General features: G+C 49.0%; 1 protein-coding gene across 4 annotated transcripts in view; it reads right to left on the reverse strand.

The window, feature by feature from the left end:
* The window catches only part of SEMA6D (semaphorin 6D), a 138,374-nt gene extending 120,380 nt beyond the window's left edge, over window positions 1-17,994 (reverse strand). For 2 of the 4 annotated variants that reach the window (XM_069624803.1, XM_069624804.1), the window contains exon 1: window positions 17,686-17,817. The gene's annotated coding sequence lies outside the window, so the exon portion shown is untranslated. Of the gene's footprint in view, window positions 1-17,685 lie in introns of all 4 variants that reach the window. The other 2 variants (XM_069624802.1, XM_069624805.1) reach the window with 2 other exon arrangements.
* Between the last annotated feature and the right edge of the window lie 202 nt (window positions 17,995-18,196).

An 18,196-nucleotide genomic window follows, 5' to 3' on the forward strand; every position in this document is an offset into this window, starting at 1 on the left:
ATTTAATATCAGTATCCAGCCGATTGAGAGGAGACCGGTATGTACTTTGCCTAAGGCATCCCTGAACCTTGTTGCAAAAGCAGAATCTGTTAATTTTGGGGTCTGAAAATCAACCTCCACCTCCATAGTTGCTTTCCTAGAATGTATACTTTATTAATAGATTTCAATAAATAGTTAGCCCGCCGTTCTCTTAATCAGTGACCTATAATTTACTCTAAAGCGGGCAGACTGTGTTTAATCTCACAGCAAAAACGCCACACTGCTATAGCTCCACCATGTGCTATTTTAACACCCTCCATCATGCAGAAAGATTTTGCTTCCACCCATCGATATATTTACCTTTCATCCAGACACCTTAAAAAGTCTTCCATGACGTTGCAAATGATTCATTTGCACCATTGAGTCGCTCTACACTTAACGGAGTCTTCTTGATATCATACTGCATCTTTCAAACCTTGCCTCCATATCTTTCAGAACTAAGCTCTTTGAAATCTAAGATGTGTGATATAATATGATAGGTTATTTATAACGCGCTTAATACCCAGAAGTTTCTAAGTGCGGACACAGGGATCGAACCTGTGTTGCTCCGTGTCGTCTTGCTTCCAAGGCGAGCACGTTGCCCCCGAGCTATCCTCCCGCCATAAGCGTGCTGACTGCTAATATTAATAGTTTGAAAACGTCGCTATGTAAGGGGTGTCAAATGTTAACTGCACTCTTCCCACTGAAAGGGGCCTGTATAGAGTGGGTCATGTTTCTAGCTCCTCGGGGAGCACACCCTAAAGGTAGTCTGAAATAGTCATGCTGCTAGTTGCAAATTGGTGCTCCTGGTCAGCCCTTCAACCACTTTGCAGCACTGAACACATTCACAAATGAATGTACCAAGGATGTGGCCACTCCCGCCATTAGAAGCGAAGGAACAAATTCCATCCATTCTCCACCCAGCTTCAGTACCCTTTGTAAAAAGCGCACCAGTCTTTATGTCATTCCTAGATCCGTTCACAAATCGAACACAGAGGTTCTGATCAGCCTTGCCCCAATAGCTTATATGTCTATTGCATAGGGGTCTGTAAGCAGCGATTGTCCAGATCTTTTGGACTACTGCTTCTAAAATACCTCACCATTGACTCTGGTGGATAGGGCTGATGGGAATTGTAGTTCAAAACAACTGGCGAGCCAAGGGGTAATGTTCAGCACTGGTTTATTTTGTCACAGTGATTTCAAATCACAGCTCAATGTGATCCCCGACTGCCAGCAAGTCTAGGGATCAAATGCCTCCCCTCCCCTCTGTTCATGACAAATTGGAAGCCACATTTTCTTGCACTTCCAAAGCGATCGCAACACTCGTAATATTGGACCGCCCAAACGTGCTGCCATACCACTCCACCAAAAGTGCCTCCCATCAGCGGAACCCATTTTGCTCAGATGGCACGGGTATCTATAGCACGCATAACCCCTCATTACATATTTATAGAGCGCTTCCTGTCCATCCCATCTCACTGAGCGCTGTGGGTTTCCCAGCCACCACTAAGTGAAGGGGAGTACTGCTTGGTCTTTCAAGCAGATCATTAGAACGTTTGATGTATGGAAAGGAAGCTAAAGTCCAGTCAAACGTACGACTGGATGGGAGGGGCTTTCTGTTTTCATTCGAGCCAAATATAGTTACGTTTTTAAACCAATCAATGATGTTCTGTGCTCGGACAATGTGGAGGCAGAGGGGAAAGCTGTGACATCCCACTAACCGCACGTGGCCAGTTCTATTAAAAGTTCTATTTCGTATATTCTTTGAACCCTAACTTCGGGAAAAAGCTGTGCATTTTGGCATATAGAAACCAGCTATTTGGAATAATGCTCTTTCAGACACACATTCCCAATAGGAAATCGGTTGCCCAATGGGTACACAAAGGGGTTACGGAAGCACAAAAAGGAACAATGTCATCACAGATCTGAAAGAGGGGCTTGTGGGAAAGCAACCGCTACTTTTACCACTCTGGGCTTCGGCCCCGCTTTGTCGCTCGCTCTTCCCTCCGGTGGTTGGTAAAACCGCTACACAAATGGACAGAATAGCAGCATTCGTCTTTGGCAGTGGCACCGGGGCCTTGGGGCTAAAATTGGCGTTTAAACTTGCCCATGACAGCGCTATGTGACATCTGAGGTTTTACAACACTTCACTGCGGAACTACCCCTTCAGTAAAGTTCCTACTTCACCAAACGTGGGCTGGTAACTAGGAGAAAGTTCTAGAATACTTTTATCTGGGGCTGTGTTAGGGAAATTTATCGAAAGGGCCACAGCGTAAGAAGTCAGCAATGTACAATTGTATTCTGTATTGTTACAGGCCGGCTTCACAGCTTTCAGAAGTACCTTTTGTGTCAGACTTTGTGGCCTAAGTGGGCATTCAGTAGAATTAAGCTGGGGCAATTTTCCACACTCGGGCAGTAAGGAGTAGATCGCTAGCGGTGTCCCAGAAACCACCTCGCGGTCTTGATCTTTACAGTGTGGTTTAACTGCAGCAACCATCTCTGAAGTGCAAAGGTTGGAAGGTAAAGGCTGGAGCGTCTAGGTGAACTGAGATATTAAAGTGTCAGGTTCATTTAATCCGCACTCACCACTAGCCATTGCCTAGGAGTAATTGACGCTTGACGAGTAAGAAATGGTGTGCTGGGAGCATACGGAAAACCGAGGTGGCAAGCCGCTATTTATGTTTGGCTACCAACTCACAACCTGAAATGTTCACCCCAATTTGATTACATCAAAAAACCCAACATACCGAGAGTGGCGATTATTAGGGAACAGATTGGCCCTGACTGCACCGGAAAAGGGTGGTTCAGTCCAAGCAAGATTCAGTTTGCACTATAACCGAGAGATGAAAGTGGCATGAGGCACCATCATTACAATGCCTTCAACTTTGACAAATGATAATCACAGTGTGACATTTTTGGGCTTGGGTGTAGACTGCCCCAAGATTCATTGCCATGTAAATAGTGAGTCGCTTATTTTGTCAACCAATAGGTACTGTCCACCGCCACCTCTGTGCTGACATCTAGGGAGCGATGGACTCCGCCCCTACTGCAGAAACGCGTTACAGAAAGGGCTCCCTTGGGAGAGATCAGTGCACCCCTAGCCAGAACTGTCTTTAAAAGGGGTTTCTGGACTATAGCGGGGGCCAGTTTATAATAGTAGTTGGGGGTGGCTTTTATGATTTACGTGCTACACAACTCTTCAGCAAAGGTTTTCAAAATTACCAAGAGGACCTTGACAAGATCATCCTGAAATCGACTGGTTTCATTTGCCAGTCTTCTGTGACATGACATTTGGAGCATCTTCAACTAATAATCACGCTCACAAAATAAAAAATAAAAGCATACACATTAACCAGTGTCATCTTCCATTAGATGCACCAGTTTACAACAATAACCTGTGAAACAAGGTCTATATGGCTAGTGGGTACCCTAGCAAAGTGAGCCGAGTGCTCGCCTCAGACATATGTGCGAAACTAGACAGGTTTGAAGCCCAGTCGGACTGACTCGTCCTTTCATCCTTTTGAAGCACCATTGAGTTGTGAGGAAGTAACACATTATCAAGCTCTGAGATACAGTCTGGTTTGTGGTACGTGCTGTATACATTATATAATTATAATAACTTATATATGCACCTTCCAAACAAACCTTAGGGTCAAGTCATTTGTCCTTGCACAGACAAGACGGATACAAAGTTCATTTGAATTGATGCTGCAGTTACAAAATATTATCGTGCTTTTCTTTGCAGGCATGGAAATAACTGGCACCAAGACAAAAGCCTGCTATGCTAAGCCACCCCCAGCTGTCCGGGGTTATAGCAAGCACTCTGTCTGTGACAGGCAGTCTATTCTGCTACCACAAGTGTCAGTGTGGGGTGGAGGCAGTCAGCCAATCTTTGGGACTAATCACCGTGTTTGCATTCCTAGATAGAAGTTGATGTCTTATGTACAGGCCACGCATGGCATTCTCTGCATAAACCAAGAAAAATAGTAACACAGACTGTTAGTGTGCAGATCGCCTTCTTGCTGGCTGGATGCCGCTGCAGCGTGCCATGAATGCCGCACTGCCCGGGAGTAGGCGTGTGCCCTTTTACGTCAATGGGCACAGAAAAGGCAGCGTTCGCTCGTATTGGTCTGAGCCCAAGACATTTAAAATATATCCATCCGTAGGAAGGCGCTCTTTAGGCATGGTCGTTGTTCCATTGTTTCGACAAGGAATTGGAAAAAAAACTTAATGCAAATGAGGCTGTCAGCGCCTTTTCCGGTGTGCAGCGACACCCCCAATAATAACTTGGTTTGGTACAATACTCGGGGTGCAAAATGTGACCTCGTCCTTAGCTAGAGATATTTGACTTTTGTCGAGTACAAAATGGTGTGCTGTGTGTACGTATAGAATTAAGGTGGCGAGTGGCCTATTTATGACTAGGTAGTTGCTTGCTACTTGAATTTTTGCTGCCTGCACACTGCCACTCTTCTGCCCCCTCAGGCAGTAATAACTGCAGGTACTCAACCCATCCGGTTAGGGTTTATGCAACCAGCTTTGAATGGATAAAATGTGGAGTCAACCGTGCCTTGCTTCAAACACTGAGACATCCATGTTGCACACATTTCAAAAACGTGGACATACACCACGTTCTGCATGTGTTCAATAATAAATACAAAACAAAAGCCAAGTAGTTTGGGGGTCGAAAACAGCTGGGAGCTACTTAGCTCCTGCTTGTAGAGCCTGGTAAGATTGACTCCAACAGCTGCCCGAACAATCTGTTCATGCCCCTCCGCTCCACCAATGGCATTGTGACTTCTAGAAGACATTTAAAGCATAAAGGACCATGTTTCGTGGACTAAAATGTACAGCTTGTAAAGTGAGATTTTTAGCAGACTAGGCATTGGCCGTTTGTTCTCTCCAGTGGTGTTGTCTCCGGATCACTGGCTAATGCCCGAGACTCCTATAGTTAGCTCCTGTTTACCAAATCTTTATGTGAATCCCTAGATTTGTACCTTTTATGAACGAATCCATGCGTATGGGGAGAACTTCGTCGAGACGGCTCTGGGCAAGCGCACCAAAGCATTAAAGTTTCTTGCTTTTTTATACGAGTTCACAGAAATGATACATACTTGGTGAGGCTGATACCACTCGCCTCTGCTGCATTTAAGCCAGTAGCTCACTCTTTGAACCCATGTTCACCCTTGGAATACAGGCAAGACAATTATACGCATTTGACATTTTCACCACTACTCAATGGAAAACGATGGAGAGTTCAACGAATAAGCAGAACAAATGGCTTTGTCAACAGCTATTTCAAAATGTGATACAAACAACACGTTTGAACATGGAGCTCCAGCCCCACCCTCTTTTAGGGCCGTACCCCAGACGCCATGGACATCACCATGGCTGCCCACCTATAAAGAACAAAAAAATGCTGCTTGTTCTGCGTGGCGGACCCACCCACACACCAGTTGACCCACGGACTTCCTCTCCCAGTCCCAACACAACAGGATTGACAGGGAGTCACCAGCACACTGGCCGCCATTTTTTTCTTCTACGTTTATTTCGGTTTTGGCCAGCGCCACTGCAGTCCGGGAAGAGGGGAAGCAGCAGCTTGTGCAAAATGGAAATAAATGCATATAAAGTAAAGAAAATTAATGCTGCCCGGATGCACTCCGGCAACCAAGCCGACATTTATTTTCTTTCCTTTTTGTGCGTTTATTTCGATTTTGCCCCGTTGCCGCGCTCCTAGCTCGGGCCGTGTGGGCTACTAGAGCCAGGCATGAACCCCAGGATCGGCCCTATACATGAATTCCCTGGCTCCCCAGGACCACAACACAAGCGGTGCAAACAACAACCCCAGTTCAAGTTGACACCACTTTATGTTCCTACTGCTTTAGAAGCGACGCCAGTAAAAATGTTCTATGTGCAGAACTCAAAGGGCACCCTAAAACAGATCTGCCGGAGACGTTTCAACGCAGTTACAATCAAATGATCGCCATAAGAGGCACTGAATGGGAGTTCTAGGCCAGCACTGAAGGGGTTAAATCCTTGGCCGATGCGCTGCCATTTTGTAGCCAGATCTGCTTCTGCAGGTGTGCCCAGTGAGTTGGAGCAGGGCAAGACTGAACCTGGCAAACAAAAGAAGCTCCCCGTTCGTTCTGGCTGTTAGCTTTGGTTACCAGGGCCAGACAATGGCGCCAGTGGCGTGGAAGGGACAAAATGGCGGCGGCCAACTGTGCCGTTCACAGTCACTTGATCTCTGCGTGGCTGCGAGGACCCGGGGAGCGAGTCAGCCTGTTGTCGTCCGGGACAGAATGATGGATGGCCTACACACACACAGTCCATGGTCCAGTGAAAGGCAGGAGTTCACTTCAGGGTTGTTAAAATGGTAATCTGGGTTGGTTAGCAAAAGACTGACAGAACAAAAAATAAAAAAAACGAGTTCAATGAAACAACTCGCCTTGCATATGTAGTAGCCCTTTGGTTGCTCCCTCTGGTTACTTTTTTGCAGCGAGGAAACTTAGTAAGTGGAGAAAAGAAAGCAATGTTCTGCGTTAGCGTTAAATGTGAAGTGATTTCTTTCAGTGCGTGATATGGGTGGGCATAAGGCCCGAACTGTGGCAAGAAGAGGATGCAGTGCCAGCGTGATTTCCACTCAGCACTGGTTGCGCGAGCGCGACTCGGGGGCCAATCAGAACACAGGAAACTTTCCTGAACTTTGGACTGGCAGCTATTCACGGGGCGAGTAGGGACGCAACAAAGTGGTTTAGGCGGGTTTTGGGCATAACTGCGCCGGCTTATCCGGGGCATTAAAGACAGCTCATCCCTTCCAGCTGCAGGTTTCATAAAAGCCTACTTTCCAGAAGTTAATTGCACGCGCTGTACTAAATATATACATAGTCAACCCTGGGTAAATATTGCACTCTCTTAGCTATTGTCAAACTCTCTGGGAGCACAATATTAATCTCTCTCCGAGGTGGAGGGCGTATGTTTGCCCTGCTAACAGCAATGGGTGAAAGGTGTGCTCTGCAAGCGTAGACCTGACTGCTCGCCTTTTCTTCTTAAACTATTGATGGGGGATCCAGTCACTAAAGCCCTCCTCCCTCCCGTCTATGATGCCTCATAAATAAAAAGAGTGGAAAGACCAGAAGAGTTTAGAATGACATAATCACTTGGGATGAGATTTGTCCCAAAATGATGGGGGAGAGAAGTGTTATTTTATCTTCCTGTTCTACTATTAAACTTTAAGGGGCCGATTCATGGATTTATTTGCATGGGAAATAGGGAATTTACGCACCAAACTGCGTGCAAATCTCTGTTCGTCGATTCATGGAATCGAATGCGCAGGACTTGCCGTTGAGCACCTTGCACGAGACACCATGCAGAGTGAGGGCGTGGCTTGCACAGAGGGCTGGGAAGGAACACAGAAAATGGGGAACAACATGCGAAAAAGCGGGCGTTACAACCCTCGCACGCCCACATTTACGCCAAACGACATGTATTCATGGGACCACCTACGCAGCCTTCTCGGCATAGGAATGGCTACGCAAATCCCTTGATCACTACAGCACCCGAAATCAGGCGTAAGGATACTTGCGCATAGGAGTTGTAGCACGGAGGTGGGTACGCATGACGGATTTAGGGGTACGTGTGTAGGCAACCAGGGTTCTGATCCAACTTGCACGTATGCAGTATACGGGAAAGGTTTACAGGGTTTGCACGCAGATTTCCCAAGTTTAACCCGAGTTCCATAGTATCATGAGCATATTGGCGGGGTGCCGGCAACAGTTATGGGGGACCTTGCGCAGGGTCCCCGAGATGCAAGCTTGCTCGCGGGAGACCCCACACACTGTTCGAAGCTGTACTGGTTGTTTGTGCTTTGCGCGGGGGCGTTCCCGGCGTGACTTGCGAATACAGTCACTTCGTACAGTAGATTCTATGAATATGTGGGAAGCGCATTTTTTATTCTGCGCGCAGGCTCGCTCAGTGTCGTTCGCGTTGTGCAGCAATTGCGGAAGAAATTTGCACTTTTCCATGAATCAGGCCCTTAGAGTGTAAAAACATCTTATATTTGATCTTGTTTTATTCATTCACCCATCTTTCCCGGCCCAAGGTATACACGTTTCTCGTGCAACTGGTGATTCAAAGTACCAGTGTTCCAGTTCAGTGAATCCGAAATTTGATTTCACACTAATTTTGTTATATAATAGTGCATATTTATTCATGTTCTGATGCACGGATTAATGACAAATGTCCTTTTATTGAGAATAATCATTAAACAGAATGTTTATTTTTGTACATTTCTCCATTTTGAAGCCCACAACTCTTCCTCAAGTGAGTCTTGGTACATTTTTCCACGTGATTACACGAATTGAAAAAGGCACATAAAAAAAGGCACATAAAATAACGCAATCGTTTTTGAATTCATGAATTACTCAAAAATCAAGTTATTTTGCCCAATAAATATGTTCCCAAATGGACGAGTCAGAATGAAAAAAGTTTAAAGAAAACAATTTAAAGCCCAACCAAAAAAAAAATCAAAAGAAATCATTCAAAAAACGATTACATTAATTCTCCCAAAGTCATCCAAATGATAAGCCAGTTCAACAGATCTTAAAAGAATGGCGAGATTTGTCTGCAACAGTTGTAAAGTCAAACGAAAATGCCAAACAACCAGCAATATCTCACGCATAAAAAGTCTCCATGACAACAGTCACAAACAAAAGAACCAACGTGGTACTACTCTGCAATTCTATTAGAGGTAACTTCAAGCCAGTGCATCAAAGTGGCCGCACCATCTCAAAGCTGGGATGTCTTCTTGAAGCCACCCCACACCAGCACAACGGGGGAGGGGTGCGTCCACACGAATCAGAAGACAGGCGGGAGCGCAGATGCAGGCAGCTGGAGTCGCGCAGCAAGCTCAGGGGGTTGGGAAAGGGGCTGCGTTGCTGGCGTGCACACTTCGTTGCAGGCCTCGCGTGTGGAAATATCTTTGTTGGCAAGGCAGCTGGGGGGAAGGTTCACTCAGCCCTGCCAAAAACTGAACAGACACAAAAGGTGCACATCCTGTCACACAAGACGCCGTGAAGGCTGGGGCTATGTAGTTTGCAGTGCCAGGTCCCGGTGTCTACCGTGCTAGTACCGGTTATGAAATGCAGAGCACCAGAGTTGAACAGTCGAGCCAGTGTTATGGTATGCGTTCAGCGAAGCGAGAGAAAATGTTTATGGAATTAATGTCTACAACTCAGAGACACCCACCGCGCCCCTCCCCTCTCGTGGTCGTCTAATGCCCAGCTGACAGGGAGGCCCATGTACGGCATGAAATGCATCGCACCGTGAAAGGCGGACTAGAGCGAGAATAAGGGGGCAGCCTGTTCTCCCCCGAACACAAAAGGGGACGGCGCGGCCTAGCACCGCTAGCCTGAGCGGGCTGCACACACGCCGCCCCCAGATGCGCCTCTAAGCCTGAAGACAGCGCTGCACTACACGGAAGTTCCATTCATTCAGGGACAAAGGGCCAAAGCAGGCCTAAGCAGCACTGAAAGACGCCACAGTGCTGGCAGTGCCCTAGAAAGAACGCCTTGTTTTTCACTCTCGCACTACTTATCACACAAAAAAGAATATCGGTGCTGCGCCAACTGTTGCTACTGATCTAGCAGGACTATATGAACGCACAAGTCATACTTAACACAGTGTAAGTTATGAAGTGCTTCCTGTCGGAATCCGCCTGCTTCTAAGAGCTATAATAATGAACAGTTGTTCGTATTTCAAGTAGTGCATGCTCACTGTGGATCAAGGGCCGACGTAGGTAGTATTTGAAATTTAAAAAAAAATACACAAACATATTTTAGTTTTTGGCGGGTAAATGAAAGATGGTGCACTGTTGACAAAAGAATTTTACAATATTTCTGATTTAAAGAGGCCTTTTTGGCGACTTGCTAGCCAGACAAGCACAATGCTAATGAATGGAGTCCCAAGCGGGGGCTCTTTCAGACAGCAACAAGCCACGACTTTTATATCTGTGTGACCTTTAGGCTCCATTCAGAGCGCATAAATAATAAAGCGGCTCCGCGTCCTTCCCAATCAGTGCGCCAATGCCCCCCATATCAGTTTCCCCATTCACGACACAAAAACAAAAAAAAAAGTTGATCCACTTTACACGCACACAAAGCAGGACTTTCCTCGCCCGACACAGGGCGCGCGGGCCAGGCCATGGCTGCAACCAGAATCGCCTCTTATTTGTTGCCATGCATAATTGATGGACAGCTTGAAATATAGCCTGCCTACATGCCCCAGAGCCGCAGCCATTACCAGGGATGAGAGGAGGGGGAGGGGCGAGGCATGCTTCTCTGCTAAATCACTCCTCGCAGGCACACAACGCTTGAAGCCACAGCAGCCTGGAGCTTCTGTGGCAGCAGGCTGCAGGCACTAACTAACCCAAAGCAGCGTGTAGGCGTGGACGCATCAGGGGGGTGTGCACAACATTTCTTCATATTGCGCGGGGTAGTCCCCCATTGCACTGGGTGCCATACAGAATGATTCCGAGAAATACCGATGTAGAAAGCACGGTGATAGCAACCGAGACAGCAAATGGATTCTGTCAAACACAGACAGACACGTGGAAACAGAGATATCTCTCTAGGAGAGTACAGGGAATCTTCACTCAGCAAGTAAAGTGCATGCATCCAGAGCTATCTGTGTGCAACCAGAAGTCACAGGTTCAAGTCCTGGAGGGGGACGTAGCTGATCCTCGTTCTGCACAATTCCATTGGGCGACATTAACACCACAGATAACAGTGCTTAGAGGCGGGAGGAATCGGCGATCGTGCGCTATATGGAACTGATATTTAACAACACTGATTTTAGCGAACAGAATAGGAGACCAACGGATAGCGGGTTGGAGGGGTGGAGGGGGTCAGGAATCTGAGAAGCAACAACAAAAATGTGGACAGTGCCGTGCACAATGAGGCACTCACAGCGGGCGTGGAAAAGTAATGGCAGTGAGGTACACTTGGCAAGATGCTAGTGTTTCAAACACTACAGAGTCTTTGAATCAACACTTAGCATACATGGTAGGTATACGACGCGCAGCACCGTCAGTGGCAAGCAGCACTGCGGAGGGGTGGGGGGGAGGGGGGGGTAATGCCCACCTGATCGCGAGCACACACAATATAAGGAGATTTGAGGACTTCCGCACCTGCGACTATTAACGCGACAAGGGGACTCCGGCCAGCTCAGCCTGCAGTTCCAGCCCTGCCCCTGTACCAAGGACAACAGGGACAGATGGTAGCAGGCCAGCTGCCCAAAATGGACAATGTCAACACAACTGACAACTCCAGCCTGGCATCTGACACAAAGCGCGGGCAAGGGAAGGGGCACGCCCCGCATCTAACATACATTATGAGTCTGAGTTGCCAGTGGGAAACATGAACATCCAAACCTATGGCCGTGCATGTAACACATGTGCAGAAAAAAAATCATCCTGATGGGGAGGGGTGGTCAAACACATTACACTAAACGTGGGTATGGATTGCAGGTCAACCTTTCAGTCCAACATTTAATTGTCTATTTTGTGTGGTCCCCATTTACTGTTTGCAGCTGCTTCCTCACCAGCATTTGCTGCACTAAACGATCCAATGATCCAGGACTTTGGATAGCCCCCACCCGCGGGAATGCCCCAGCTCCATATTTCCTTGTGCAGTAGTTCTCATGAAGCAAGTTTCATTGCCAATAAACACAGGCCGTGGGAGCCCCTGCAGAGATCTCGCATGCAACCTGGATCTCACGATTGATGCAGAGCATCCCATGGGCCCAACATGGCACACAGGAACTTAAAGGTGGCACAGGCTGGGAAAGAGCCCAGCCAATCCAATGGACCTTAAGTGCGACGAAGGATGGGAAATATTGCAGTCCATCCTGTGGCCCTAACATGTCACATAGTTCACACAAGACCACAATCCCAGTCCACTCTAAAGACCCATCAAGGGGTCAAGAATCCAGTCCATCATCTAGACCTAACAGGTGATCCGAGGTGACAAAGATCTCATTCCATACTAAGGATCACCTTACAAGTGTAACAGGATGGGAAAAATCCCATTGCATCCTATGAAACTTATCCTATTTTATTTTTTATTTATTTGAATGTATAAAGCACACTGGCAGCCCAAGGTAATCGAGGCGATGTTACATGTTACAGGTACCGACATTGCTCCTGGTTACATGAGGCGTAGCAGTGTTGGGGAAAGGAACAACCTAGTCATCCTAGTCACACTATGGACCTAACATGTCAGACATGCTAGGAACGACCCCCATTCCCAGTCCATCTCACAGACCTAACATTCGACACAGGATGGAAAAGATCACAGCCCATTCTGTGTAGCCATCAGGCGGCACGAGGAGGCAACAGATCGCAGTCCATCCACCTTACAGGTGACACAGGCTGAGAAGGATCACTGTTTTGCTTGTTAATCTAGTGCCTTACAAACTAGCCAATTGACATTGATCTAACATGGAGCACAGAGGGTGGGAACGAAACCGACAAGCGGGCCTTGTTCCAGATAAGGTTTTTAAAGTGGGAGTATTTTACTCTCTATTTTTTGAAGGTAAAATGATTTTTAAGGAGTAAAATACCAAGTCCCATTTCCAAAATGAGAATTTAAAAAGGAAGGTAAACATATGTTTAACTGTAAAACAGAAGGGTTTTGAAATAAATATTTCTTTGCACCTACTTCACACCCCATGGATGTGGCACATAAAACTGACTTCTGCAACAGTGCCAGACAGGCCATGGATCTAGCGCACAGTACAGACTGCTGGGGGGAAAGCCAACACGGCCTATGGAATTCACATGTAATGCAGACTACTGCGGGGAGATGACAGAAAATGATCGCCAACTAACCCATAATACAGACTGATGCAGGAGTGCCAGCATAGCATAAGCACCGGGCATATGATACTGAATGTGAAGTGGATGACATTAAAGGGTACTGATTTAGGATGTAATAGAGACTAATGGAGGGGTACCTGCACCAGTTATGGATCAGGCATTTCATGCAGACTGTTGGATGAATACCAGTACAAGCCACGCGGTCATCATACAATATGGACTGCCGGAGGGAGGCCAGTCCAAGCTGTGACTCTGAGGCACTCAATAACAGGCAATGGATCTTGCATGAAAGACTGCTGGAGGTCGTCACAGCCTATGCATCTACAGCATAATATGGACTGCTGGACGAGTGCCAGCGTGAAACACAGTAGAAGGTTCGTCTTTATCTTCCAGCGTGTATATTGTTTTTCAATCCCATGTTCCCTCCCTGTTGCCGTGTGGGCGCTTTGAAACACAATTTTACTTGTTGTATAAGCGCTTAACAAATGCACAGTAAATAAATGAATAAATATAGACTGCCAAGGGGATGCCATTATAAGATGTGAATCTGAGGAACTCAATAGACCTTGTATTTAAGACAGACCCAGCACAAGCTATGGATCAAACACATGGTACAGACTGCTGGATGGATGCAATCCATGCTATAGATCTACCATGCAATACAGGAGGAGATGCCAGCATAAAATGCGGGTCTACCATACAATACAGACTGCTGGAGGAGATGCCAGAATAAGCTGCTGGTCTACCATGCAATAGAGACCGCTGGAGGAGATGGGAGATGCCAGCATAAGATGCGGGTCTACCATGCAATACAAACTGCTGGAGAAGATGCCAGAATAAGGTACGGGTCTACCGTGCAATACAGACTGCTGGGGGGGATGCCAGCATAAGATGAGGGTTTACCACACAATAAAGACTGCTGGGGGAGATGCCAGCATAAACTGCGGGTCTACCATGCAATACAGACTGCTGGGGGAGATGCCAGAAAAAGCTGCGGGTCTACCATGCCATACAGACTGCTGGAGGAGATGCCAGAATAAGCTGCGGGTCTACCATGAAATAGAGACTGCTGGGGGAGATGGGAGATGCCAGCATAACCTGCGGGTCTACCATGTAATACAAACTGCTGGGGGAGATGCCAGCATAAACTGCGGGTCTACCATGCAATATAGACTGCTGGAGGAGATGCCAGAAAAAGCTGCGGGTCTACCGTGCAGTACAGAGTGCTGGGGGGGATGCCAGCATAAGCTGCCAGGCTACCATGCAATACAGACTGCTGGGGGAGATACCAGCATAAGCTGCGGGTCTACCGTGCAATACAGACTGCCGGGGGAGATGCCAGCATAAGCTGCGGGTCTACCACACCATACAGACTGCTGGGGGAGATGCCAGCATAAACTGCGGGTCTACCACACAATACAGAATGCTGGGGGTGATGCCAGCATAAACTGCGGGTCTACCATGCAATAGAGACTGTTGGGGGGGATGCCAGCATAAGCTGTGGGTCTACCATGCCATACAGACTGCTGGAGGAGATACCAGAATAAGCTGCGGGTCTACCATGCAATAGAGACTGCTGGGGGAGATGGGAGGTGCCAGCATAACCTGCGGGTCTACCATGTAATACAGACTGCTGGGGGAGATGCCAGCATAAACTGCGGGTCTGCAATGCAATACAGACTACTGGAGGAGATGCCAGAAAAAGCTGCGGGTCTACCGTGCAATACAGACTGCTGGGGGGGAGGGATGCAAGCATAAACTGCGGGTCTACCACACCATACAGACTGCTGGGGGAGATGCCAGCATAAACTGCGGGTCTACCACGCAATACAGACTGCTGGAGAAGCCAACAGAAGCTGCGGGTCTACCATGCAATACAGACTACTGGGGGGATGCCAACATAAGCTGCGGGTCTACCATGCAATACAGACTACTGGGGGGATGCCAACATAAGCTGCGGGTCTACCATGCCATACAGACTGCTGGAGGAGACATCCCAGCATAAGCAATGGATATGTCATGCACTACAGGCTGCTTGAGCGATGCCAATCCAAGCTGTGAATCTGAGGCACTCGATGACAACAGACATTGCATTTAAGGCAGGACTCCTGGAGGGAGGCCAGCACACACGCTATCGACCAGTCATGCAATACAGGCTGCTGGTGGATTGCCAGTCCAAGCTATAGACCTGTCATGCAATACAGGTTGTTGGTGGATTGCCAGTCCAAGCTATAGACCTGTCAATGCAATACAGGTTGTTGATGGGATGCCAGTCCGAGCAATAGACCTGTCATGCAATACAGGTTGCTGCAGGGCTGCCAGTCCATGCTATAGACATGTCATGCAATACAGATTGCTGGAGGAATGGCAGCCCCAGCTATAGACCTGCCATGCAATACAGGTTGCTGAAGGGATGCCATCCCAAGCTATGGATCTGCCATGCTAAACAGGTTGCTAGAGGGATGCCAGTCCAGGGCTATGGATCTGCCATGCTAAACAGGTTGCTAGAGGAATGCTAGTCCAAGGCTATGGATCTGCCATGATAAACAGGTTGCTAGAGGGATGCCAGTCCAAGCTATGGATCTGCCATGCTAAACAGGTTGCTAGAGGGATGCCAGTCCAAGGCTATGGATCTATCTGCCATGCTAAACAGGTTGCTAGAGGGAACCCAGTACAAGTTATGGATCTGCCATGCTAAACAGGTTGCTAGAGGGATGCCAGTCCAAGGCTATGGATCTGCCATGATAAACAGGTTGCTAGAGGGATGCCAGTACAGGCTATGGATCTGCCATGCTAAACAGGTTGCTAGAGGGATGCCAGTCCAAACTATGGATCTGCCATGCTAAACAGGTTGCTAGAGGGATGCCAGTCCAAGGCTACGGATCTGCCATGCTAAACAGGTTTCTAGAGGGATGCCAGTCCAAAGCTATGATTCCATCATAGACTTAAAGGCGGTTGGCGGGTGCAATATGTGACAGAAGAGGAGGGAATTTATGTTCTTGGTTATGTATCTAGCATGTACAGAAACCATGCCACCCCAGACTGCGTCTACCAATTAACGCGCAGTATGGAAATGGTGCCAGCTGAGCTTCTAACATGCATAGCTATATGCCAGCCATGAACTAGCATGCAGAAGGGGCACGGGGCAAGCCCGGGGTATAGACGCAACCCAAATGCCGTTTTCGCTTATTGATCTTATAGCACCGACCATATATATGGACAGGAGAGTATGGCATAGAATATGAAAGCACAGCTTTAAAGTTCTATTCTAACACGTAGCATTCGGGGGGGGGCAATATGCCCTTGGTGCCAGACTGTCTAATCCAATAAAAAAGGAGCCACGCAAGAAGACAGATTTAAAACCGAATATTGGTGCGCGCGCATGCTCGATTTCTCACAAAATTAATCATAATAAGCTCCAGTGCGCAGGGATTCATTTAACACATAAATAGTGTGGATTTCGGATCAGCCAGAAGGGCGAGGCATCAGCAACACAGCCCTTGGGGTACATGAGAAAAGGGAGGGGTCTGAAGCATGGACTGTGCGCGGGAGATCTGCCCTTCTGTGCCAGGGGGTGGGTGCAGCAGAGGCCCACCCTAGGGCCCTGGCGCCAGCCCCTCTGATAAGCCTTTGTTAAGTTTAAAGTCTCCCATTTCCCCGGCACGGCCAGCCCAGAGACAGCTGGGCATTCGCGCAGGCTGGGTTCTGCCAGTCTGATCAGAACAGCAGCCCACGGTGGGTGGGGAGGGGAGGGGGGGGGGTCAATCCTTCCCCGAGCACAGACACCGGCTCTGTCCTGAGGGGCCCAGCTGCAATCAGTGCTCTGCTCTTCAAAGCCTGGGGCGCGATCAAATGGCACGGGCGGCGTCACAACACCCCTCCCCCACCCAGCCCTCAGACACCAGTCCCCTCCCCCTGCAATTAAATACCCTCCCTAATCCCAACTCGTTTGTTTACCCTCACACGGCCCTCCTCGGCTTTATAGTCGACCCCCACAGCCTGAAAATCTTCAATAAGTGATTAGGTGCCCCGTATGGATCAGCCCCGCCCGGTGTCTACCACAAGTAAATAGCGCCGCTACCCCCACTTCACCTACCGCATCTGCTGCGACCCCTCGTTCTTCTTCCCCTCTCCCGGAGTCTTAGAATATAATGCAATCCCCAGATCTCCCCCCCCAGCCTCACGACCTACGCGGGCTTCACATAAAATACCCAATGTGCACAATCCTCCCCCAAACCTTCACTAACCCACCCCCTTCTAATCGCCTCAAGCATATACCACGTGTCATACCCATAAACAGCGAGCCTCCTTCACCTACCACCTACAAATCAATGGGGCCTGACCCGATCATTGTTTACGGGGCCGGCCCCCCAATTATTATGTCCCCCTAAAAAAATACGCATGCCCCACCTTGCGACCATCTAACCTCTATCGCCCGATCCCCCGCTCTCCCTCATCACCCAGAGCCCAATTCCCTGCCATGCAACAGCTTCTCCTTACCCACCCGCCGCCAGCACCAAATTCACGCCCCCCCCCCCCCCCCAAGCACACCTCTGCAAACACCCGGGCTTGCAGGAGCGCTGCCAAAACTCACTGCAACTTGCATCCTCGGCGCTCCGTTGCGCGGGCGCGCAGCCGGCCAGTGCACGGGGATCGGAGCCCCGTGCATGAAGTCCAGGGTGCTCCGACCCCCTAACACCCCCACCGACCCCCCCAGGCACGGTCCGTCCGGCACAAGTTATCCCGCCGCACCGCGGATGCCAGGCAGCCCTGGCTCCCCCTCCCGACCCTCTTACCTCATAAGGAACGGGCGCCCCTCAGCAATCTCCCCCGTGCTCCCTCCGTGGCCGCCGAGGCTCCCACCAAAACAATCCCCAAACTCGTCCAGACCGTTCCAAGAACAGGAGGAAAACAAGCCGGAGCTGGGCACAGGCTGTAATCCGATCCATCTCCAGTCAATCCATCAAGGCGGCGGCGCTGGCAGAAGGGGGAGGCTGCTTAGCAAGGAGGCCAGCTCGGGCGCAGGTTGGGTCCCACCCCCGGCCTGCCCAAGCCTGCTGCTGCTGCTGCTACAGCTGCTGCAGCCCCGTCCGCTGCTGCGCGCTCTGAGCGGCACGAGCCTGGGCTGCGCAGCGCAGCTCTCCTCCCGCTGCGCGAGGCCCTCCTCTCACATTGACCCCTCCGTGGCCTCCCTCCCCACTCCCATCCCCATCCCCCTCCTCCTCCTCCAAGGCGCCTCTCTCTCAAACCAGCCTTTGCCACATTTGCTGCCAGTGTCTGCGGGCGCCGAAGAAGAAAAAGAAGCTG

This window comes from Ambystoma mexicanum, chromosome 11 (assembly GCF_040938575.1).
Source record: "Ambystoma mexicanum isolate Mex_15411 chromosome 11, UKY_AmexF1_1, whole genome shotgun sequence".
NCBI classification, from domain to species: domain Eukaryota; kingdom Metazoa; phylum Chordata; class Amphibia; order Caudata; family Ambystomatidae; genus Ambystoma; species Ambystoma mexicanum.